Source organism: Pseudorca crassidens, chromosome 6 (genome assembly GCF_039906515.1).
Source record: "Pseudorca crassidens isolate mPseCra1 chromosome 6, mPseCra1.hap1, whole genome shotgun sequence".
Lineage (NCBI taxonomy): Eukaryota > Metazoa > Chordata > Mammalia > Artiodactyla > Delphinidae > Pseudorca > Pseudorca crassidens.
Genome location: NC_090301.1, coordinates 73,137,668 through 73,163,785, shown reverse-complemented (window position 1 = coordinate 73,163,785; position 26,118 = coordinate 73,137,668). Strand labels below are relative to the sequence as shown.

Here is a 26,118-nt window from a genome sequence, read left to right as displayed (position 1 = left end):
TGTTCATAGCAGTGCTTTTTACAAGAGTCAAGACATGGAAGAAACCTAAGTGTCCCTCCACAGTTAAATGGATATAAAATAAATAAGTGAATAAATTTTTTTTATATATAAAAAAGAATGAAAATTTGCCATTGGCAGCATCATGGATGGACTTGGAGGGCATTATACTAAGTGAAATAAGGCAGACAGAGAAAGACAAATACTGTACGGTATCACTTATATGTGGAATCTAAAAACTACAACAGACTAGTGAATATAACAAAAAAGAAGCAGACTCACAGATATAGAAAACAAACCAGTGCTTACCAGTGGAGAAGGGTGGGAGGGGCAAGATAGGGGTGGGGGAGTGGGAGGTACAAACTATTGGCTGTAAGATAGGCTCAAGGATGTCCTTTTTTTTTTTAATTTATTTTTTATTTTTATTTTTGGCTGCGTTGGGTCTCTGTTGCTGTGCGCGGGCTTTCTCTGGTTGCGGCGAGCGTGGGCTACTCTTTGATGTGGTGTGCGGGCTTCTCACTGCAGTGGCTTCTCTTGTTGTGGAGCACGGGCTCTAGGGTGTGCAGGCTTCAGTAGTTGTGGCACGCAGGCTCAGTAGTTGTGGCTCACGGGCTCTAGAGGGCAGGCTCAGTAGTTGTGGTGCACAGGCTTAGCTGCTCCGTGGCATATGCAATCTTCCCAGGCCAGGGCTCAAAACCGTGTCCCGTGAATTGGCAGGCGGATTCTTAACCACTGTGCCACCAGGGAAGCCCCTCAAGGATGTCGTGTACAACATGGGGAATGTAATCAATATTTTGTAGTAACTGTAAATGGAAAGTAACCTTTCAAAATTGTATAAAAAAATAAAGAGCAGACCAAAAAAACAAAACAAAACAGGGAAACAGAAACCAGCGTGAAGGGATGTTCACTGGCTAAATTAGGAAAAAATCTGAGCATGAGAATAATTTATGCGTGTAAAGGACTCTAATCCATTGAATAAAATAGAAAACTATGACTCTACATATGTGTAAATAAATAGCCTCTCTTTCTCTCCCTCTATTTTTTTCTTTACTTGCCCTTCCCTCATTCCTGTTCTGTGGGATTGAACTCCTTAATAATATAGTACACATAAACCTTGGCCTCAGACTCTGTTTTGGGGGAAACCCATGCTATAATGATACCCATTGTCCCATTTTCCCCTGAGCTTGCTGTATTTTCATTTTGATTTGTAGTTGATCTTTTTTTTTTTTTCTTTAACATCTTTATTGGGGTATAATTGCTTTACAATGGTGTGTTAGTTTCTGCTTTATAACAAAGTGAATCAGTTATACATATACATATGTTCCCATATCTCTTTCCTCTTGCGTCTCCCTCCCTCCCACCCTCCCTATCCCACCCCTCCAGGCGGTCACAAAGCACCGAGCTGATCTCCCTGTGCTATGTGGCTGCTTCCCACTAGCTATCTACCTTACGTTTGGTAGTGTATATATGTCCATGCCTCTTTCTCGCTTTGTCACAGCTCACCCTGTAGTTGATCTTTATCTACTAGATATACTAGATATTAATTTCTTATAATCTTTAGACTTTCTACTTGGTCATCTATGTACTAACTTGTCCAAGGTATTCTTTGTTCAATAGAAAGCCTCAAATTAAATATAATCAAAATCATTTCCTTTTTTTTTTTGCTTTATGATTTGTGCTTCTGAAGTTTTGTATAAGCAATCTGTCCTCATACCTAAGCCACAAAGATGCTCTCTTATGTTTTATTCTATTAATTTATAGTTATACCTTTCATATTTATTCTTAAATCTACCTGGACTCCATCCTTTTTGTTGTGTTACATAAAGATACAGTTTTATCTGTGTGCCTACTGCCATTGTTCTTTAGTGTCTACTGAGTTCCCTCATCAATATGTCCCTGGCACTCACTTCTGCTCCTTCTTGTCTCTGTTTGTTCTTGAACCAAACCACCATTACTGTGGTGGTGGCTTTGTACTGTGTCACATTAGCTATGCTTGAAGTACATTTCCTATAATTCTCTTTTCTGTATGGTTCTGACTTAGTGTTGGCCACGAGAGACATTTTGTGTAATATTTGAAAAGTAAAAAATGAAAGGGCAGGGTTTCCCTGGTGGCACGCAGGTTGAGAGTCCGCCTGCTGATGCACGGGACACGGGTTCGTGCCCCGGCCCGGGAAGATCCCACATACCGCGGAGGGGCTGGGTCCGTAAGCCATGGCCGCTGAGCCTGCGCATCCGGAGTCTGTGCTCCGCAGCGGGAGAGGCCATAACAGTGAGAGGCCCACGTACCACACACACACAAAAAAAGAAAGGGCAGCTTTTCTTTTTTTTTTCTTTCTTTTTAATGCTCTGAAGGTCAATGGTACAGTGACATCTTGCACATGCTGTCACTCATCTGCTAGCTCACCTTGTTAAATCAACCCAGACATCAGCTCCTCCAGCTCCTGTCACATCTTCTCCAAGTTCTGCCCCAAGTGCATGGTCAACTCCATGGTGAAATGTGCTTCCTTCTTTTGCTGATCACTCACAGCATTGAGATTGAAGGTGATGAGAGACAGATGCTGGTTCTCCTTTGTCCTGTGGGTCTCAGTGTGTCCTCACCGGTTCCAGTTTGTCTGCTCTCATCCACATCTAGCTTTCTTTTTCAGATGCTGGTTGATCAGACCAGTAAAGACTTCAGGCTCAACACCAGATGCAGATGCAACAGCTGTACAGAGTCTTCTACCAGCTCCCATAACTGCATGGAGTCTAACACTATGATAAATCATTATTGTATACCACTAGCAGAGTTTCTGCATTTCTTTTCCATTCCTCATTCATGTAAATATCATCCTGTTCTTTATTGTTATTGTTTTAAAATTATAAAGTTTTATTCTATTTTTATAAAGGCAATATAGGTATCTGAGGACATTACTTGTCCATATAAACTTAAGAGTATAAATTTTCTCACAAAATCTAACTGGAGTTTTGACGAACTGCATTAAATCTGTTGATTAATTGGGGGAGACATTGCATCTTTAAAATACAAAGGTTGAGAGCATGAAGTCTTTTCATGTATTAAAGTCATATCTACGCCTTTTATTAAGATTTCAAAATTTCTTCCATGGATGTCTTGTGTATTCTTGGTCAACTGCTTAATTTTAACAAAATATCTTGATTTCTTTTAAGATAATTTCCTTATGTTGCAAAAAAAAATGGAATTATTTTAAAAAAATTTTTAATTTAGTTACTGAGAGTAAAGGTAATCGATTTTTAGTACAGTCATGTTTCTGTCAACCTTGTTAAAATTCCTTATTAGTTCTGATAGTTTGTTGAATCTGTGTTGTGAGTATGTGTGTGTGTATGTGTGTTTTAAATAGATGATCACATCATCTACAAAAATGACAGATATTTTTTTCTTCTTTCAAATCTTTATCTCTTACCTTTTTGTTATTGTTGTTCTTTATAGAGCTAGCTAGTACCTGCAGTACAATATGAAAGAATAATGGCGATAGCCTGTCTTATATTATGTACCTTTGGGAACTGTTTTGTAAGACAGGTATTACTAGAGTTTCAGTGAAGTTGGTATGACTAGGGCCCAACCTGGTGAGGCAGGCTCTCACCACTACTGTTTAACATAACCATATGCTATGCTCTTTCAAGTCTCACATCTTTGAACACACTGTGTTTTCTGTCTAGAATTCCTGTTCACTTTTCTTGATTTGACAGATGTGGACTCACCTTCAAGACTCAGCTGAGATGTAAATTCCCAGTTTGGACTAAATGCCCATAATATCATGTACCTCTATCTTAGTACTTAGTTATTTAAGGATACGTCTTCCCTCCTAGACTGTAAGCTATTTAATGTCAGGGATTTATATTACTAATCTTTGTACTCCTCATGTTAAGTCCCGTACCTGGAACAGAGTAGTTACTCATTTAATGTATCTTGAATACATATGAATTGAAATGAATCAAATAAAAGAATCACAGTTGGTATGAAACATCTTTTAATTACCCAGCTTATCCTGGAGTCAGGACCAGGGGAGGGAGGTTTAAAAAGGACATGGTAACACAAATGTCCACCATTTAGAGAATGACTACATAAGTAATGGCACATTCATACTATGGAATACTCTGCAGTAGTTTTAAAAAGAGATGACTCTATATGTACTAAGATAGAAACAAAAATCTATGAAGTATATTAAGATTTTTTAAAAAGAACATTGAGATTGAGGCTAATATATAAAATAAGTATTAGTATACCTTTATTTGCAAGTCTGTGCACGTGTATACTTGTATTTGTATATGTATGCATGTGTGTGTGTTTAATTATGTGACAGACTCTGATGTTTGCCTACCCATTGGCTCTTTTACCTTCTCTTTTGCAGTAATATGTCTAATCCCAGGACAAGGATTATGATTGGTTTATCTAGAGATTTAAAGCAATCCCTATCAAATTACCCATGACATTTTTCACAGAACTAGAACAAATAATCCTAAAATTTATATGAAACCATAAAAGACCCAGAATTGCCAAAGCAATCCTGAGGAAAAAGAACAAAGCTGGAGGCAGAACCTCCCAGACTTCAGACAATACTACAAAGCTACAGTAATCAAAACAGCATGGTACTGGCACAACAACAGATATATGGATCAAAGGAACAGAATAGAGAACCCAGAAATAAACCCACACACCTATGGTCAATTAATCTTTGACAAAGGAAGCAAGAATATACAAAGGAGAAAAGACAGTCTCTTCAGCAAGTGGTGTTGGTAAACTTGGACAGCTGCATGTAAACCAGTGAAGTTAGAACACTCCCTCACACCTGACACAAGATAAACTGAAAATGGCTTAAGGACTTAAATATGAGACATGACACCATAAAACTCCTAGAAGAGAACATAGGCAAAACATTCTCTGACGTAAATCATAGTAACATTTTCTTAGACTAGTCTCCCAAGGCAATAGAAATAAAAGCAAAAATAAACAAATGGGACCTAATCAAACTTATAAGCTTTTGCACAGCAAAGGAAACCATAAACAAAACGAAAAGACAACCTACATACAGGAGAAAATATTTGCAAATGATGCAACTGACAAGGGCTTAATTTCTGAAACATACAAACAGCTTATACAACTCAATAACAAAAAAAACCAAACAACCCAATCAAAAAATGGGCAGAAGATCTAAATAGACATTTCTCCAAAGAAGACATACAGATGGCCAATAGGCACATGACAAGATGCTCAACATTGTTAATTATAGAGAAATGCAAATCAAAACTACAATGATGTATCACCACACATAGGTCAGAATGGCCACCATTAAAAAGTCTACAGGTAATAAATGCTGGAGAGGGTGTGGAGAAATAGGAACCCTCCTACATTGTTAGTGGGAATGTAAATCAGTGCAGCTACTATGGAAAAGTGTATGGAGGTTTCTTAAAAAACTAAAAATAGAATTACCATATGACCTAGCAATCCCACTCCTGGGCATATACCCTGAGAAAACCATAATTCAAAAAGACACATGCACCCCCACATTCACAGAAGCACTGTTCACAATAGCCAGGACATGGAAGCAACCTAAGTGTCCATCAACAGACGAATAGATAAAGAAGATGTGGTGTATATACACAATGGAATATTACTCAGCCATAAAAAAGAATGAAATAATGCCATTTGTAGCAACATGGATGGACCTAGAGATTATCATACTAAATGAAGTCTGAAAGAGGAAGACAAATATCATATGATACCACTTATATGTGGAATCTAAACTATGATGCAAATGAACTTATTTACAAAACAGCAACAGACTCACAGAAATAGAAAACAAACTTATGGTTATCAAAGGGGTAGGGTGGGGGGAGGGATAAATTAGGAGTTTGGGATTAACAGATACAAACTACTATATATAACATAGATAAACAAGGTCCTACTGTATAGCACAGGGAACCATATTCAATATCCTATAATAAACCATAATGGAAAAGAATATGAAAAAGAAAAATATATATATATATATATCTGAATCACTTTGCTGTACACCAGAAACTAACACAACATTGTAAATTAACTATACTTCAATTTAAAAAAAAGAATTATGATTGGTTTAAGCCATTATGGCAATCCCATTTCTCTCTCTCTGATTGGTCTAGGGGCATGTCACTCTGCTCTGCTGAGAACTTTAGGAAAAGACTATTCTCTCAGATAAGAGAAAGGCATGAAAAGAAAGTCTCCTTTCGCTCACTCCTACTTCCTTCCTGTTTAGGTATTGATCAAAGCTGTTATATGAGATTTTGTGCTTGGTGTTCCAGCAGTCTCTATATGACCACAATGGGGGACTTCGTCAACAGGCTGAGGATGGCCCAGAAGAAAGATTGGGAAAGCCTGGACCCCTGACTACACCATGAGCTTTCAGACCAACTGGGGATCACCTGCCTCCAGATTGCTGTCAGTTGAGGAATAGTCTTAATGGTTAAGTCACCATTGGTTGAGTTTTCTGTCATTTACAGCCAAAATGATCCCATTTGCTAAAGTGTCAGTATAGTTTCATAGCGATACTATTTGAGCACTCGTCTTTACATTCTTAATTACAAAATGTAAAAAATATCTTTTTTTTTTTTTTTTTGGCTACACCATGCCCAGCATGCAGGATCTTAGTACCCTGACCAGGGATCGAACCAGTGCCCCTTGCAGTGGAAGCTTGGAGTCTTAACCACGGGACCACGAGGAAAGTCCAATATATATATTCTTCTTCTTTTCCATTCTATACTTTTCTGCCTTGTATTTCACCCCTATACCCTTCACGAGTTTTTGTACTTTAGTTTTGGACTATTTTCAGAGGCAAAACAGGAAAGAGTCCACAATGCCAAAACCCTGTTAGATTCCCAGTAGAACCAGATACATCTCATTTCCCTTTATCTTCCACCTAAAATAGCTTTATGGGCTCCATTAATACCTGGGATATTATAATCTTCTAGTGGGTATTTATAAAGCACAAATAATCACATATATGAAGCTATGATGAACTGGAGTCTGGGGAGTTTTAGACACTTGCCCAAGACTTAGGCTAGTCCAAGTGTCACACTGTGTTTCAAATTTCTCATCTGATTTTGCTAATTCTCTGAAACAAAATGTGTCTGGTAGAGCCAAGTGGAAAGATTCCAGTAAAAGAGGGAAGAAACCTTCATGTACCCAGTAAGAGAGATGAGGGTGAACTAGTGGGGGCTGGTGATGAAGGAACGGGGGACTGGTGTAACTGGCTAATGACAGCATTTTAAAGCCCTGATAAGAGGTGAATATCAACTTCCCTTACTGTATTAAAGAAGTCTGCCTAGAATGTCAGGGAGCTTGATCCCCACCTTGTCAATTAATATTCCTGTGACCTAGAGATTTTCCTTTTTTTTCACTCTCCTCACTTACTTAGAAAAAGAAAAGGGTCAACAGGAGGTGTTCATATGGAAGTGAGAGCCACCTTTTTTTGTTTATTTGCGGTACGCAGGCCTCTCACTGCTGTGGCCTCTCCCGCTGCGGAGCACAGGCTCCGGACGTGCAGGCTCAGCGGCCACGGCTCATGGGCCCAGCCGCTCTGTGGCATGTGGGATGCTCCCGGACCGGGGCACAAACCCGCATCCCCCACATCGGCAGGCGGACCCCCAACCACTGCGCCACCAGGGAAGCCCGCCACCTTTTTAAAGTTATTAACCTCAAAGAGGAAAGAGCTCTTCCTGAACATTCACAGATATTCTCATCTTCTTCTCTATCCCCCCAACGTTTTTTCCCAACATGTGAAACATATACTAGTTGATTAAAATTTATTTAGCCTCAGGAGCATGAAAATTTGGATTTGCATCCTAGCTCTTAACACTCACTACCTTCTACATGACCTTAGCCAAGTCACACTTCTCCTGTCATTCTTTCTCTAAGTCAGTAGGTCCTCCTTGTGTTCCCCCTTCAAAGGAAAGATGCCCCACTTCAAGAGAAGTAAAGCCAAATTCTTGGAAAGATGATTTCACACCATCCCCAGCAGGTACCAGGAATGGGGGCAGTTGGTAGAGGGGCAGGAACTTCTGTGATCTGAGTCAAACAGCCATAGGGTATAAACTCACATACTTAAAATCTACAAGCAGGAATCCTTGCTGAGGGTCAAGTTTTCCAAACAACCAGGAGTTTTGTCTTTAGACATTTTCTTGTCATCTTAATAAGAAATACTAAACGCTATTTAACAATTTCTTAAAGATATGGAATTACCATTAAAACGAGTAATTCTTAACTCTCTCAAAGCCCAACTCCCCTTTTGATGATAGATATTTTATAAGACCTGCTTACAATTCTGAGATTAAATTGCTAGATTAAATTAATAATTAAATTAATATAACTTACATATAAACATGATTTCAAAAAAGAAACACAATGTCTATAAAGGAGTAATAAATGCGAAGTTGTTTATAATAAAATAATATGTATTTCAATCTGAAAATGTGTAGGTGTGACTGGTAGACATAATAACACAGTCAGATGCTTGTACCTATATGTAGAATGAGTACAAATGAGAACGCTATAAATGCAGACTGATACAGGTGTGTTATAATGGAGACTCAAAAGCCATATGCAGCATTGCTGCTTGTGAGGTTGAATAACCTGCGGTAAATTTCTAACAAAATATTCCTAGAAAGTTTGGATCTATTAAGCATGTGCAGAAAATATTTGGTATTTGTTTGTAAAATGGAGTTAGGTTCTAAGTTCAGATAATTAAAAGCTCCATTTTTACCTAAATGTATGTCTTTGTGGGTGTCGAAAAGTATGCAGGATATGGGACAATTCTCACTGCATGAGCCTGTCCCATGCATTTTAAGAAATATTGTATTCCGCCCGGAGATGGAAACAACCTAAGTGCCCATCATCGGATGAATGGATAAAGAAGATGTGGCACATATATACAATGGAATGTTACTCAGCCATAAAAAGAAACGAAATTGAGCTATTTGTAATGAGGTGGATAGAACTAGAGTCTGTCATACAGAGTGAAGTAAGTCAGAAAGAGAAAGACAAATACCGTATGCTAACACATATATATGGAATTTAAGGGAAAAAAATGTCATGAAGAACCTAGGGGTAAGACAGGAATAAAGACACAGACCTACTGGAGAACGGACTTGAGGATATGGGGAGGGGGAAGGGTGAGCTGTGACAGGGCGAGAGAGAGGCATGGACATATACACACTAACAAACGTAAGGTAGATAGTTAGTGGGAAGCAGCCGCATGGCACAGGGATATCGGCTCTGTGCTTTGTGACCGCCTGGAGGGGTGGGATAGGGAGGGTGGGAGGGAGGGAGACGCAAGAGGGAAGAGATATGGGAACATATGTATATGTATAACTGATTCACTTTGTTATAAAGCAGAAACGAACACACCATTGTAAAGCAATTATACCCCAATAAAGATGTTAAAAAAAAAAAGAAATATTGTATTCCAAGTATCAACCCATTAAATGGTAGTAGCCCCAAGTTATCGTAACACTATAGAAACCTTCCCACAAATGTTTAAAATGCTCTCAAATTATCATATGTATTGACAAATTCTGCTATAAGCAGTGCCTGGCACTCAGTATGTGTTTAATACATGCTTATTGATTGGATGGATGAATGAATGTATAAGTATTGTATTTCTAAAAATGACTAACTTTTGATGGCAAGTAACAGAAAACCCAACTAACTAATTGTAGTTTAGACAAATTAGGGTTTATAACATTTTTTTCTAACTAAGACGTTTAGAGTAATACATCCAGGGTTGGTGCCACAGCTCATGATGTTGTTATTGTTTATGGTTCCTATTTTCCTTCCATTTTGCCATTCTTGGCAAATCTGTTATTTTATCACTTCATGAATTAAAAATCATGTCAGCATCTCTGGGTCTTACATCTGTATTCAAAGCAGAAGGAAGAAGGAAGGATCATTGTCAGCAGACTTCCTCTTCTATCTTATTGGCCAGAACTGTATCACATGGCTAGCGCTGGCTGCAAGGGAAATTGTGATCCTCCAACTGAAAGCAATAATACTGCCATAGAACACGTAAAAAACAAATGAAGAAACAAACAAAAACGTTCAAACACATCACTGAGCTGCCAAGAAAGCAAAGATTCTAAGGCGGCAAAAATTGAAGTGAACATTGAACTCCTGGGAGGTGAGGAAATACCAGGGATGGCTTCTGCCATAGGCATATGTGTCAACTTCTGGTGATATTGATATTTCATTTTTAATGGTTTCACAGGAAGTAGGGGTTGGGGACAGATGATAAAGCTTAAGGCCTGCCCAATGTATGGAGTCTAATAGTAGAGCCCGATGTATGGAGTCTAATAAAATCTTGTATGTCCATACAATGAAATATTATTCAGCCATAAAAAAAGGAATGTGCTCATACATGCCACAACATGGATGAATGTTGAAAACACTATGCTACATGAAAGAGGTCAGACACAAAACATGATGTCATGTATGATATTATTTATATGGTATATGTCCAGAATAGGCAAATCCATACAAACAGAAATTAGATGAGTTGTTGTCAGCGGTTGGGTGAGGGGGAAGTGGGGAGTGACTGCCAATGGGTATAAGGTTTCTTTTTGGAGTAATGAAAATGTTCTGGAATTGGACAGAGGTGATGACTGCATAAGTACACTAAAAACCATTGAACTGTACACTTAATAAGTGGAGTATGTGGTATGTGAGTTACATCTCAATAATGTTGTTATAAAAACAGAACCAAAAACAAACAAACAAAACGTATGTAAAGATCACCACCATTGCCACCATTCCAAGATTACCACTGCCAGCCTCTTGGTGTACAGACTTCCAAACTCATTTCTGTGCATCATATGTACTTATTTAAAGAATAAAAACTGGATCATACCATTCAAAAAGTACTTTTAACTATCACACATATAACTTTAAAATTATAAAGTAATATCAGATTGGAGTGTGATTGTCTTGTACCTGATCTTAGGGGGGAAACTTCTCATCTTTCATTGTTACGTTAGCTGTGGAGTTCTGTTGAGTGGTTGTTGGTTGGTTGGTTTGTTAGCTTGTTTTTTATCATGAAAGGCTGTTGGATTTTTTTTTTAATTTTTATGTATTTATTGATTGATTTTTGGCTGCGTTGGGTCTTCATTGCTGCATGCGAGCGGGGGCTACACTTCATTGTGGTGCACGGGCTTCTTATTGCTGTGGCTTCTCTTGTTGCAGAGCACGGGCTCTAGGGGCGCGGGCTTCAGTAGTTGCAGCACGTGGGCTCAGTAGTTGTGGCTTGCGGGCTCTAGAGGGCAGGCTCGATAGTTGCGGCGCACGGGCTTAGTTGCTCCGCGGCATGTGGGATCTTCCTGGACCAGGGCTCGAACCCGTGTCCCCTGCATTAGCAGGCGGATTCTTAACCACTGCACCACCAGGGAAGTCCCAGCTGTTGGATTTCGTCAAATGCTTTTTCTGCATCTATTGACATGATCATGTGGGTTTTTTCCCTTTATCCTATTAATTTGGTATATTAAGCTGATTTTCATATGGTGCACCAAGTATAAATCCCACTTGGCAATGTTATAAAATTCTTTTATATGTTTTGCTGGATTTAGTTTGTTAGTATGTATTTGGTTGAGGAATTCTGTTTCTATATTTATAAGGATATTGGTCTGTAGTTTTCTTTTCTTGTGATGTCTTTGTCTTGCTTTGATACCAGGGAACACTGTACTCAAAAAATGAATTAGAAACTGTTCCCTCTTATTATTTGTAAAAGTTTATGAAGAATTGGTGTTAATTCTTCTTTAAATGTTTGGTAGAATTCACCAGTGAGGGCATACAGTCCTGGGCTTTTCTTTGCTGGAACTTTTTTGATTACTAACCTAAGCTATTTATTTGTTATATATCTTTTCAGATTTTTCTATTTCTTTGTTAATCAACTTTGGTAGTTTCTGTTTCTAGGAATTTATCCATTTCATCTAGGTTATCTTCTTTGTTGACTTAGTCATCTCAGGCTGCCATAAAAAATAACCTAGACTGAGTAGCTTAAACAGTAGAAATATATTTTTCACAGTTCTGGAGGTTGGGAGGTCCAAGACCAAGATGCCAGCCAATTTGATCTGGTTCCTGGTGAAAGCTCTCTTCCTGGTTTACGGACAACCACATTTTCACTATGTCCTCACATGGCCTTTCCTTGCATGTACCAGGGCTGGGAGTGGGGGAGGAGTAGAAGGGAGGGTAGAAGGGAGGGAAGGAGGGAGGGAAGGAGGAAGGGAGAGAGCTTTCTCTTCTCCTAAAGCCACTAGTCTCATCATGAGAGCCCCACCCTCATGACTTAGTCTATCCCTAATTACTTCCCAAAGGCCCTATCTCCAAACACCATCACACTGGGTGTTAGGACTTCAATATATGAATTTTGAGGAATACAAACATTCAGTCCATAACACCTTATAATCTTTCTGTGTATGTGAGGTTGGCAGTAATAGCCCCTCTTTTATTGCTGATTTTAGTAAGTTTAGTCTTCTCTTTTTGCTTAATTAGGCCAGCTAAAGATTTGTCAATTTTGTGATCATTTCAATGAACCAACTTCTGGTTTTGTTGACTTTATTGTTTTTCTATTCTTTACCCCACTTATTTTCACTGCAACCTATATTATTTTCTTCTTCCTGCTTGCTTTAGATTTAGTTTGCTCTTGTTTTTCACGTTCCTTAAGGTGGCGTGTTAGGTTAGTGATTTGCAGTCTTTCTTCTTTTTAAATATAGGCAAATACAGCTATAAGTTTCCCTCTAGGCACTATTTGCATTGCATCCCATAATATTTGGTATGTTGTGTTTTCATTTTCATTCATCTCAAAGTATTTTCTAGTTTCCTTTGTTTTTTCCTTTTTGACCCTCTGATTATTTATGATTGGGTTTAATTTCCGCATATTTGTGAATGTGCCAAATTTCCTTGTTATTAATTCCTAATTTCATTTCACTGTGGTTGGAGAGCACATACTTCATGTGATTTCAATCTTTTAAAATTTATTTACACTTGTTTCATGGCCTAACATATAGTCTATCCTAATAAATGTTCCACGTGTGTACTTGAGAAGAATGTGTATTCTGTAGTTGTTGAATGGAGTGTTCTATAGGTCTCTGTTAATAGAATTATAATGTTGTTCAAGTCTTCTATTGATGATTTTCTGTCTAGGTGTTCTACCCATTATTGAAAGTGAGATGTAGAAATCTCCAACTGTTATTATTGAATTGCCCATTTTCCCCTTCAATTCTGTTAGTTTTTGATTCCTGAGTTTGGGGTTGTCAGGTGTAAATATGTTTATAATTGTTTTATCTTCTTGATGGATTAACTCTGTTATTATCATATGTTCTTTTTAGTCTGTAGTAATAATTTTTGTCCTAAAGTCTACTTTGTCTGATATTAGTATAGCCGTTCTAGGTCTTTCAGTTATTGTTCACCTAGTATGTCATTTCCCGTACTTCAACTTCTTTGTGTCTCTGAATCTAAAGTGTGCCTCTTATAGGCAGTATATAGTTGGATTTTGTATTTTTAACCCATTCTGCTAATCTCTGCATTTCAATTCAATCCCTTCTCATTTAATGAAATTACTGATAAAGTCATGTTTATATTTGCTATTTTCTACTTGTTTTCTATATGCCTTATGTGTTTTGGGGGGGTTCCAGCCTCTATTGTTGACTACTTTTGTGTTAAAGGGATATTTTCTATTTTATTCCCCTTATTGATTCTCTTACTATATTTTCTGAGTTATTTCCTTAGAAGTTGCTATAAGGATTACAATTAATAATTTATAAGAATCTAGTTCAGATTAATACCAATTTAATTACAATTGTATACAAAAACTTTGCTCTTACATGGCTTTATCTTCTCTCTCCCTTCATTTGTGCTGTTATTGTCATGCAAATTACACCTTTATAGATTGTGTGTCCAACAACAAAGAAAAAAATAAAGAATGCTTTAGAAATCTGTCATTCTTGCACAGGGGCCATGCTAGTCTCGTCTGTATTGTTCCAATTTCAGTATATATGCTGTCAAATTGAGCACAACAGGATGGAATATTGCCATTAAAAACTACTCTGGGGGCTTCCCTGGTGGCGCAGTGGTTGAGAGTCTGCCTGGCGATGCAAGGGACACAGGTTCATGCCCTGGTCCGGGAAGAGCCCACGTGCCGCGGAGTGGCTGGGCCCGTGAGCCATGGCCGCTGAGCCTGCGCATCCGGAGCCTGTGCTCCGCAACGGGAGAGGCCACAACAGTGAGAGGCCCGCGTATGGCAAAAAAACCCAAAAAGACAAAAAAAAAACTACTCTGGTTTCAGTGTAGAAAATTAATTAAAGAGGAGGCCAATCTGATGTGAGAAGGCTGGATAAAAGATGCTGAAATATATCAGGTAAAAGATGATAGTGGTCTGAACTAGAGTTCAGTACTACAGTACTGGAGAAGAGATGCAGGCAACTTAACAAATTTGAAAGATATTAAAGAGATAATATTAACTACCTTTCGTGACTCGATATAGGGTTGAGCAAAAGAAAGGAGTCAAAAATGATTAATTCTCTGCATTATGTAACTGAGGGAATTATGGTGCTATTCACAGAGAGAGATTACACTGAAATTGAAGCTTTGGGTGAAAATATGATGAGCTCAATTTTGGACATTTTGTATTTATGATTATTATAAGATACTTAAATGGAAATAGGAAATGTTCAGTGAAGATGGGATACCTAGGTTGGAACTTAAGTGAGCAGTAGGAGCTATGAGTAAAGACTCGAGAATAATTAATATGTATACAGTAATGGAAGTCTTGAGAGTTTATTAGAATGTCCAATAAGATAAATAGAAAAATATAAAGTGATAACGGAAGAGGACCAAGGATGGAATCCTAAGAAATAATATTTTGAGTGTGAGGAAAAGAAGAGGATTCTTCACAAGAAGGTGAGAGTAGCTCCAGAGGTACCAAGAAAACCAGAAGAGTGTGCTGTCATGGAAGCTGAAAGAACGAAATATTGCAGTAATTGAGATGCCACATAAAATAAAAACCGTATTATTTTCACTGAAATTAGGAATAAGGAAGACCATTAATACCAGTTATATATTAAGGTTGGCTGCAAATTCTTTCCTATTCCTCCCACAAGAGGTGAAATCTATTTCCCTCCCCTTGACTCTGGACTGAATTGTGTTTGCATTGACCAGTAAAATGGGGCAGAAGTGAGATCTTTAACTTCTCAGACTGGGCAGCTTCTACTTTCACAGGCTTGAAACACTCCCCCTAAAAACCCAGCGTTCATGCTGTGGGAACCCCACATATGGAGGTGCCATGAGGAGAAGGACTCATGCTCCCGGCCAAGTGCCAACACCACCCACCAGCCCTGTGAATGAGCCACAGTAGAGGTCCTAGTCCAGTCAAGCCTCCAGATGACCACAGCTCGAGACAACACACTGCAGGACAGAATTATCCACTTGTGCCTAGTCAGTCTGCAGAGTCATGAAAAACGATAAACGATGGCTGCTGTTTTTTTTTTTTTGAACAAATAGAAAATTTTCATTTTCAGTCACAAAGCCACAACAGACAAAAATGATACAGACAACAAGTGCTACGGTCATTCAAAGAAGGCATAGAATAGATACAACAAGGATCTCCTCTATGGCACAGGGAACTATACTCAATATTTTGTAATAACTTATAAGGGAAAAGAATCTGAAAAAGGAATCACTGTGCTGTACACCTGAAAGTAACATGACATTGTAAATCAACTATACTTCAATTAAAAAACAAACAAACAACAACAAAAAAAAACCCAAAGAGGTCATAGAAGTTCTTATGAGATTCCGTAAGAGAAGCCAAATGAGGACGGGAGAGATGGCTTTTGAACCAATTCAGAGGAGACGTCACAGAGAAACTAGTTTCCATTAAGATTGCAACGCAGGGATATTACAGATGAAGGTAATCACATAAACTTACTATACTGGAACTTGCAGAGGTTATGAGTGTTGTTCAAGATCCCAAAGCAAGTGCACTGTGGAATCAGAATTTTAAGTGAGGCCTAATGAACTAAAAACAAACAATAAAACAAGCCCTTCCTGTGATATCACGTTGCCTTTGAAGTCATTTTTTTGGTGGGTTGGTAGAAACTGGTCCCAGTGTTTCTTGCAGGAATGACTAGTTCTGTCCTGCCGCGGCCCCCCACTCCCGAGTTGATCCTCAAAGTTTCCATTAGAATGGACTTGCTAAAATGCAGACACACAAGTATTCATGACGCCTGTGTCCAATCATTTCTCCTGCCATTGCCTACTTCACTTCTGGATTATATGAACAATTCACTGTCTTCAATTATGCTTTTCCCTCCTCCAAGAATTCCTTTCTCCCTATGGGGCACCTGGGAAACCCACTTCATTTTTCAAAACTCAATTTACATATTATGTCTTTTGTGCAGTCTTCCTTTTTAGTGTTGTGATCCTTTTTGCTACCCCTGCACTTCTGCATGCCTGACTGTTGCACTTGCAATACTGTATTGTAATTGTATTTTTTACATATCTCTGTCTTCTCCTGGGCCACATTGCTTGGGGCCAGGGACTACCTTTTTTCATCTACTGATGTTGCCTTAGCATGTTACTTGTTGTGAAGTAGTTAGTTATAAAAATGAGATTTGAGTAAATTAAAAATTGTTATGTACATATTACTTATTATCACTTTACAGATACAACAGGAAAACATATTAATATTGGTGCTGAAAGTTCACTTCTAGTAAATGGTGGTGGTACTTGACTCCACTTATAATATCTTTCCCACTATTTTATATCTTTCTACCTGATATCTCTTCTTTATTTCCATCTATGTTTCTTTATTAGTAAACCAAGAAAAACAGGTACGAGGGTAGGGCTAGGCCATACTTGGCTGGAATAGTAAAGGAATTGTGTGGGTTTTTGGTGGGAAGATCCTGAAACATACACGTCTGCATCTTCCCTTTGAGGCATGTGGAGGGGTTTGCTTCTAAAGAGTTTTTTGTTTGTTTGTTTTTGTTTACCGTTTTTTGAAGTTTTATTTTAGTACTCTCCATTTTTCATCTTTCCTTCTCTCTTTTTCTTCTCACTCCATCCCTCTCTGCCTGCCTCCCTCCATTCCTTCTTTCCATTCATCATCCATCTGCTGAGCATCTACTGAGTGCTTGGAACTAGTACCCATACTGGGAATGCAGTGATGAACAGGACAAATAATATCTGTGCTCTTAAGGAGTTGCTATTCCCGTGTGGGGCTGGTAGTCATAGACAATGAAAGAAAAATAAAGAAGAATGTATCAGGTGGCTAGCAACTGTTGTGATCAGAGTGAAATAAATAAAATGATAGGCTGTGACTTTGTAGTAGAATTCTTATGGCCACCATGTAAGTTGGTATTCTCCTCATTTTATATTTGAATAAACAAAAACATAGAGAACTTAAGAAACCCATTCATTGTTACTTAAGGAATCTAGGATTACCAGTTCAGGTCTGTTTGACTTTGTAACTCATTTTTGCTCTTAACTACTGTGCTATACTATCTGTCATATGTTTACAGAGCAATTTTTTCTTAAATTTTAAAAAGTAGACTTCAGGTGGCTGCTGTTTTAAATGACTACGTTTTTGGTCTGTCTGTTACTCAGTTGATAACCTATTTTATGACCATCCTGTAACATCCGTAAGAGATGATGTCCTGTTGGAGCGCTGCAGGTGTCAACTGCCGTGGGTTGAAGAGTGACTTGAAGGGTAGGAACTGGAGACAACTAAGTTGATTGTGAAAGAAAGAAGCTAGTTAGAGTGTTATATGTAAGAGAGTCAATATTTGATAGAGGTGTTATGTTAGTTTTTTTACTATGAACAATTCAAATGGTATTTAAGAATGTGCTAGTATAAGCAGAAAACATTGACGATACAGAAGAGTGATGGAGGGAAGTTCCTGAAGAGGTGGGAGAAAATGCTATTCAGGCTCCCCCACAAAGGGTCTGATTGGTCTCATTAGGTGTGATCCAGCAAAGAGGTCCTGATGGGTGGACTCTCATATCCTGACTCCTTGGCAGTTACCCTATGGTTAGCTGCTTTTGGCTCAGGCACTAATCATTTTTCTAAATAATTATGGCTAGGGTGTTAGGTTGTATTAGTTAGGATTTGGGAGGCTGGTGCTACAGGTAACAGAAGATATGTTTCAAAGAGGCTGAAACATAAATCTGAAGTTTGAGGGGTAGTTAATTCAGAGCTCCATAGCATCATCAAGATCCCAGGTTCTTTGCATCATTCTACTCTGTCATCCTCAGACTTCTGTCTTACTCTCTTAGGTTGGCTCCTGTAATTGTCTCAAGATCAGTGCTGCAGTCCAAGAGGTCATATTCAAAAGGTCATGTCAAGGGACAGAAATGGGAGGTTTCTACTTGCATGTCCCTTTCCCAGAAGTGCCACAGCAGACGTCTCTAATGGTTAGAATCTCATCATAAGCTCAGTCAATAGCAAGGGTGATTTTAGGTAGGTTGTTTAAACTTTCTGAGCTTCAGTTTTCTCATCTGTAAAATGGGTAGCATAGTACCTACCCCAAGATTATAATAAGGAATAAAAGAGAATATTCTATTAAGTGCATAGCACAGTGCTTGACTCACAGAGCCTCTTTTCATCTACTCTATCCTCCACACTGTGTCTAGAGTTCATTTTCTAAGAAGCAAACTTGAGGTTCTTCTCCCATTTTTAAATGGGAGACCACAATCGGCCTAAAATAAACTTGATTCATCTTCTGGTGCTGGGGACTACTTTCCTGAAAGCACTCAGAAGAGAGAAAAGATACTTAGATGTCTGTTATAACGGAAAAAGCATGCATGGGAAACTTACAGTATCTACTACCTAGGACCAGCCATGTGTAAGAAACTGATCTGGTTGCTTTGACTCTGGGGATGTGAGGATTCCTGTGTGCTGGGCAGGAACCACAGTGTCAGAGTGTCCTGTCTCAGGTAAAGGGGAATCCAGTGCCCAGGGTGGGAATCCAGGCATAGATAGAGTACAGGTGCTGATGTCTGTGTTTGGGTGGTAAAGTGGGTGAACATTCAGAGTGATTTACTCTTTTTTTTTTTTTTTTGAAGTATGCGGGCCTCTCACTGCTGTGGCCTCTCCCATTGCAGAGCACAGGCTCCAGACGCACAGGCCCAGCGTCCATGGCCCACGGGCCCAGCCGCTCCGCGGCATGTGGGATCTTCCCGGACCGGGGCACGAACCCGTGTCCCCTGCATCGGCAGGCGGACTCTCAACCACTGCGCCACCAGGGAAGCCCCAGAGTGATTTACTCTTATCCCAACTATATCCCTCATAGAATGGCCCTGGGCTCCACCACAGCCCTGAGTCTGAGCCAGAATAATAAATCATAAAGTTCCTTGAGCTCCAAAAGAGAGTGCTAACATGATACTAAATAGTATTTGTGTTATCATGTTACTCAGTAAAAAAATATATACCATGCATTATTTTCAAATGCAGTATGCTTTCTCCAGAAACAATTATATTTCCTATCTAGACTCTTTTTGCTTATCTCAATAGACACAGTGCCATCTACTGAAAATAAAGCACCAATAACCATGGTACCCCCAGGGATTCCCAGGAGAGCCTCCCTCTCGGTGGGCTCCCTGTCTCACCCACCTCCCAGATGGACTGGAGGGAGTAGGCGGAATCCACAGGCTGTTCTCCTGTCACAAACTGTAATGCATCTGTTCCCTGGTGCTTTCCGTGAGCAGCAAGAGTAAGACGGTCCTGTAGCGACCTAAGGAGCTTGGCCAGAGATTTTAAATGTCTGTGAAAGCCCTTTTAGGCTATCCTTTTGCCTTCAACGGGGTATACACTTCTACTATCCTACATAGGCAAGGCACGTTTTTATATTAAAACGTAAAAGGATTATTGACATGTCTTCCTTTAGGCAATTATGATGTTTCTTTCCATGTAATAGTGTAGCGATGTATTAAATTTCTTTTACCTTTCTGTGAGATTTTTAGTAGGTAGAAGAGCTAAGAGGTGAATAACAGAATCCTGGAACATTATCAAGACTGCTATGTCTTTGGGACTTGTGGATAACGTAGGTTGCTAATGAAGTTCATGTATGCCAAATTCCACAGTCTAGTTAAGTGTGTCCTCTCCAGGTCACAGTGTCTCTTGGTTTCGTAAATGGAGAAACAAGAGGAAGATTGTTGCTGACATTTAGTCACCACAGTCAGCAATAAAACAGAAAACTGAAGCTCTTTAAAATACACAGCCTCCTGCAGGATGTACTCAACTCCTGCCCTCTCCACCTCTCATTTTACCATTCTTCCTCCCGAGGAATCTTGGCTCCGCCTGGCGGGTAGCCCTTCAGGGACCATTTATAATTTAAAGCTCTGGTTTGAATTGATGCTGATCTGGCTTTTGGTAGTCAGGCCTGGCTTCCCTTCCATTTGCCTCTCCAAATCTGGCCCCATTTTCTCTAGCGCATTTGCTGCTCATTCTTTCTGCTTTCTTTTTATTAGATTTTCCAAAGCAAAATTTCCCACAGTTAAGTTTGTGGTCTGGTAATTTATCATGAATATTCTTGAAATTGCCTCATTAAAAGGGGCATTTGAAGCTGAAACCTAGGCATCTGTTACCACGGTAACCAACAACAACTATTTAGAACCGCCTGCTTAAACCAGAGAGGTAAGGGTCGCTGTTGGCAGGAGAATATTGAAGGCAGGCAACAAGAGACTATTGGGGGGAGTAAAAGGCCCACAGAGCCTGATGTGGAATTCTCAACCTTGAGTTGGAGAGCCTTCCATGTTGGTGCCATGCTCCTGAATTCTCTGCATGTTCTTGAGCCAGTCATTCACCTGTCTGTGCCTCAAGTTATCAATTTAAAAAATGGGCGAAACATTCCCCATGTCACCGGGGTATATGAATATCAGTGAGGTGATAAAAGCGAAACCTTTTTGTACACAGGGTGCTGCACCCACGCAGGCTAAAATCCGTGCTCTGAGTCTACAGCTGCTCTCTGGAACCCCTTCTGGTTGCCATCAGTCAACCTTCTCTCTCAAAGAAAAGACAATTCCTTCAATAGAGAGTAGTGTCAAACTAACCTCATTGATTGCCTTTCCGAGCCAGGATTCTCTCGGAGTTCCATTATCCACTGGGCCTGTAAAAGTGAACACTGGCAGTTAGGCATGTCTTGAAGTGCTACAAAGATGGTTATAAAAAAAAAAAAAGTGTATTTGATAAATAATGAAGGTTACAAGAAGTGCAAATTACCTTCCTTCACCTTCTTTTCTTTGCCTTTCCAGCTGCAATTTTGGATAGAATGTTAAAGAGGTGATCATGAGTGGCAAGTTTTTTATTAAAAAAAAAAAGAAATGTCAAGTCAGGCAATGTATATGGGAAAGGCAGGAAAAGATATATACACACATAAGTGTGTATATACGTGGCAGTACTTTGTATGGGTCAAACTACATATTTTGTTAGTACTGCTTTCCTGGTAGAAATATGATGCATTGAATCAATAGGATTAAACAAACATGACGAGAGAAAAACACATCTTGGTGAGCAAAGCATGAAGGGATATAGACGTGATAAAGAAGAAAATACTGCATAGCATTGACATTCTTAAGACCACAAGAGAGCGGGGTGAACTGGGGTGGAGTCTTGGTGGGAATTCTTATGGAACACAATAACCAGGATCGTATGGAGGAGGGGTTGAGTTATAGATATAAGTGGATGCATTAAATCTGCCAGATCTACAAATTCTTGGGCACTGCACCCTTTTGTCATTTTTCTTATTAGCACAACTGCCATCAGCATAAATAACTGAAGTGTTAGTGAATTTTTGATGACTCATTCATGTACCTGCATGAAGGGACTAGGTAGGCAGAGCTCATTCCTCAGGAGGTCATAAGTAGGCAGTCTGCTACCTCAAATGTTCTAAATTCCTTTCTTGTCACCAAGTGGGTAGGGAATCAAACCTTCCCAGAGATAGGCAGGGTGTGGAGGAGTTCCCAGAATGTTGAAAATAGTCGGATGTTGGAATCAGAATGGGTTCACCATCAAAGAAATGTCTTGCGTGTGTTTTGAGGAAGGATAGACAACATAATTCCTCACAAAATTGCTAGTTTTGTGGTTGCTAATGAGAAATCTCCAAATACCTTTTACTGTTTACCTTTCAGACCCTGTAAATCATGAGATGTAGTTTCAGTTCGTAGTGTAAGACCTATACAGTAACATGGTTATTGCTGTTAGCTGTAAATACAGTTCTTTGTTATGGTTGCAGCTTGCTCTTCCTAAAATAAAATTCAGCATTTGCTGAATTTAAGTTTAGCTTGGCTTACTTTTCTGCCAAATAGAATATAAGTATACTGGATATAATACTGTGTTAGCTTTCTTTTCAACCTAAAATTTGAATGTTCTTATCGTTTATTATGAAACTTACACGCAAAAACAAAATGGGAAATTTTAAGAGCATAATCTTCGGCATTAGATAGACCTAGTTCAGATCTTGACTACGCCACTTACTTGATCGGTATTCCTCACTTATCTGTAAAAAAACTGGATGAGAAAAATGCTTATCTCATATGGTAGTTATGAGACTAAAAGGAGCTCATAGATGTAGATTGTATTGGGGTATTTGCATAGCTTTTATAAATACCCATTCTCCTCACCCAAGTCCTGAACCAATTAAGAAATAGGCAAAGAGTAAGGCAGACAGCAGACAATATCATCAATAACGCTGACACTGGAGAGTATAGGCTTCCTGACCTGGAACACCAGAAATAGATTTACCACCTGGTCACAGTCCTAGGCAATAGGTTTCCCACTGGGCAAAGGTTTTTGCTACTAAGCTTACAGTTTCCCTGAGATCAATTGGGAGCACATGCTCCCTGTGGGGGGATTTGCTACAGAGAAAGGAAGAGGCTAGATTATAAATACCCAGTTTCTTCCAAGCTCACCAATGAGATAAATCACTCTTCCCAGGGAAGGTAAGTGAGGAGGTGGACGTATCCAGGAGGGTTACAGCTCATGGAGCTCCCTCTCATGGGAGACAACATCAGCAGCGGACAATGAGTCTTCCTTCCAGCAGAATGTTTAGCACAGCGCCTGGCACAAAGAAACATTTATTATATGTGCCAGAAAACAAATTGAGATATATTAAAAATTTTAAGAGTTTATTTGAGCAAGAATCGGTTTGAATTGGGCAGCATCCAATCTAGCAGACAGAAAGGAGCTCCAAGGAGCTGTATACCAAATGAAAGATTTTTATAGGCAGAAAGGAGCAGGCTTTTTTTTACTAGGCAAAAAAGTAGGCTGGTTATTGAAAAGGTATTTTCCTTTAGGGGATGAAAGGAGTCTATCGGGCAGATTACCTAACTAGTGATGATCAGGAGATTCCTGATTGACTGGTTTAAGAGTCCATTTCTGGGAGACTGGAAACTGTAATTAACTCTCGGTTTGGTGACCTGGGACTTAGCATAAGTGACCCCATTTTGGGCTTGCTGTCTTGTTAACATATGTCACCTATGTTTATTATAATTACTGACCCTTAAGGAAAAGTGAAAATGCTCACAAATTATATTTTGGACCTTGATACACGTGTGAGAGTGGTAGGTAGCAAGTCTAGAAAAGTGGATGAAACCCGAACAGCGAAGGTGTTCATTGTCTATAATATGCATTTCCATTTTGTTTCGTAGACAAGGGGTAACTAAAAATAGTTTTTAGTTTTAAGTCGGGGAGAGACCCTCAAGGTTACATTTTAGAACTCTAACTGTAGTATGTAGGACAAAAAAAGACAGAGTGTCCACAAGCCAGGCACTATGCTATACACTTAGTATAATGTTCTCTCTTAATCACCACAATACTCTTGAGAATGATACATAATCATTATTCCTATTTTACAGAGGAGAAAACTGAAGCTTTAAAAGTTTAAATAACTTACTCAAGACACTCAGCTTGTAAATGAAAAACCTAGAATTTGATGTCATGTCTACCTGACTCTAAGCCTCAGGACTGGCTTCATGGGCATGTGACCTGTGCATTCATACCGGGCTCTGGGCTTGGTATAGTGCTCTGCTGTCACCATCTTAAAATTCTTAGTAATTTTAGAACAAGAGGTCCCACATTTTTATTTTACACTGGGTTTCATAAATTAGGTAACCAGTCCTGCCAAGACTTCTTTCATTACCCCAGTCACCACTTTCACCAAATCTGGAGGATTCTGCACAAATAAAACTCTCCTTTTAATCAAAGAACTATGGGAAATCAACTACTGTATGTGAAATATAAATATGTGGACAATTATATATGGATGCTTTTGCGTTTCTACATACAAATAGCTACAATTCAGAGCCAAATCTCCATCACCAGACAATCCTTGCTCAGATTTTCTTTGGTTCCTGGGACCTCCCCAGTGCTGTAAGTGGGAGCCAAGCCAAGAAGTGGTGAGGAAAGGGTATGAGGTTTAGTGGGGGGTAAATACATTCATGTCTAAACACATGTGTCTGGTCGTGTTCCAAGACCAAGAACAAATTAATTTAGGATTATCTTTCTGATGCTTTCCATATTTCAGCTCCCATCAGTTGGCACAAATAATTAAGGGATGATGGAACACACATTGGCACAGTTTCGTAACTTTTTTGAGGCTACAGGCCACTGAAAGGCAGGCAGCTATTATAGAAGATGGGGGAGGGTATTTTGGAAGAACATGCTATGTGAGCAGTACTGCACTGGTGCCTTGTTTTTAATCAGCTTCTTTAATCATGAATTCATAATACTCTGAGGTAGGTGGCTACTCTGAATCTTTTTAACAAAAATTTTTTTTTTCATTCCAGAAAAATTTTTAAACACAAAAACTCTAGAAAAATTATTCTAAGACCTTCCTGAGCATTAATAATTTTAAAAAACCTTTAACAGTTTTCTTGGGCATTTCCTTTCTTTCTTTCTTCCTTCCTTCCTTCCTCCCTCCCTTCCTCCCTTTCTTTCTTTCCTATGAAGACCATTGTAAAAAAAAACTTATTTTCTTAGGCTAAAGTGAAATATCCTATTCAAAGGACATGCATACTTTTAAGGCCCTTGATATATTTGCTAAACTGCCTTACAGATTGGTTTTACCAATATATAATCCCAGTTCAGTGCGAGAATGCCTGTTTGCATGAATCTTTTTTTAAAGTTTGTATCTAAATCTATTTAGTTTTTAACTGCTTGTCAAACCGAGGTGCACCTTGTGAACCTTGGGTGAGCAGGAGATGCCTGACCATAGCACCACACCCATTATGTCCACACGATTGTGGAGGCAATAATTCTCTCTCCTTTGAAGAGAAGAGCTTTCCTTCGTGGCTTGCCATAGCTTTGGCTATACCTTTATTTACCATAGCTCTGGTTAAGAGACATGACTACTCCCTGAACATACTTTTTAAAAATATCTAGGTTCAAATTTTCTCTGAGCCTTTCTTTTCTTGCTAAATGATTTTATGATTAATTTATTCACTCACCTATTGCCCACAGAACTCGTTTACTCTTTACCAAATAAATGAATGGTTTCCAATATGAAGTCAGAGTTAGTCACATTGTTGCCTAAGTTTGAACCCCTAAAAATGACTTGTAAATAAGAAATAGATCCTAAAGAAAATAATTCTTTCAATTAATTCTAAACCTTTGAAAGCCATTTTTATGGTTTAGTGGTGTTCTTTGAGGATTTGCATGGCTATCAAATCCTTCTCAAGCTTTCTAGAATTCAAAATAGAAGAAGCAGCCTGAAAATCAATGTTTTGGGTAAGTTCAGCTAGTACTCATAGGGGTTCACTTTTCCAAGTCCTAGATTTGCTTTGCTGGAGGCCATACTGATCAGGGCCCATATCAATGAGAAGTTTAATAAGGAATTATTATAATGAAGCCCTTTCTGGCCAGAAAGTGACTAAGTAACTTTAAGGCAATATGATATGCTTTGAGTGATAAACTGCATTCTGAAGAGACATTTGTTCAGTCATATTAATAAAGTAACCATAATTCTTTTCATTAATTGCTTGCATCTCAGCAAACATTTTTAGTCAACTAAAGGACCAAGAGAATAGTATCAACTTGACCTTTAACTTTTAACCTCAGCAGTGTGTCCTCACACCACTGTAGTAGCAGAGTG

The 26,118-nt window shown here is 38.9% G+C and overlaps 1 long non-coding RNA gene and 1 other non-coding gene across 4 annotated transcripts in view; both read right to left on the bottom strand.

The window, feature by feature from the left end:
• Positions 1 to 26,118, bottom strand: part of LOC137225866 (uncharacterized) — a 102,426-nt gene that overhangs the window by 56,966 nt on the left and 19,342 nt on the right. For 2 of the 3 annotated variants that reach the window (XR_010944062.1, XR_010944064.1), the window contains exon 2: positions 21,083 to 21,138. This is a non-coding gene — a long non-coding RNA (uncharacterized lncRNA). Of the gene's footprint in view, positions 1 to 21,082; positions 21,139 to 22,939; positions 23,088 to 26,118 lie in introns of all 3 variants that reach the window. The other variant, XR_010944063.1, reaches the window with a different exon arrangement.
• LOC137226922 (U6 spliceosomal RNA) lies at positions 13,948 to 14,050 on the bottom strand. Its single transcript, XR_010944611.1, has one exon. It is a non-coding gene; the product is annotated as a U6 spliceosomal RNA (small nuclear RNA).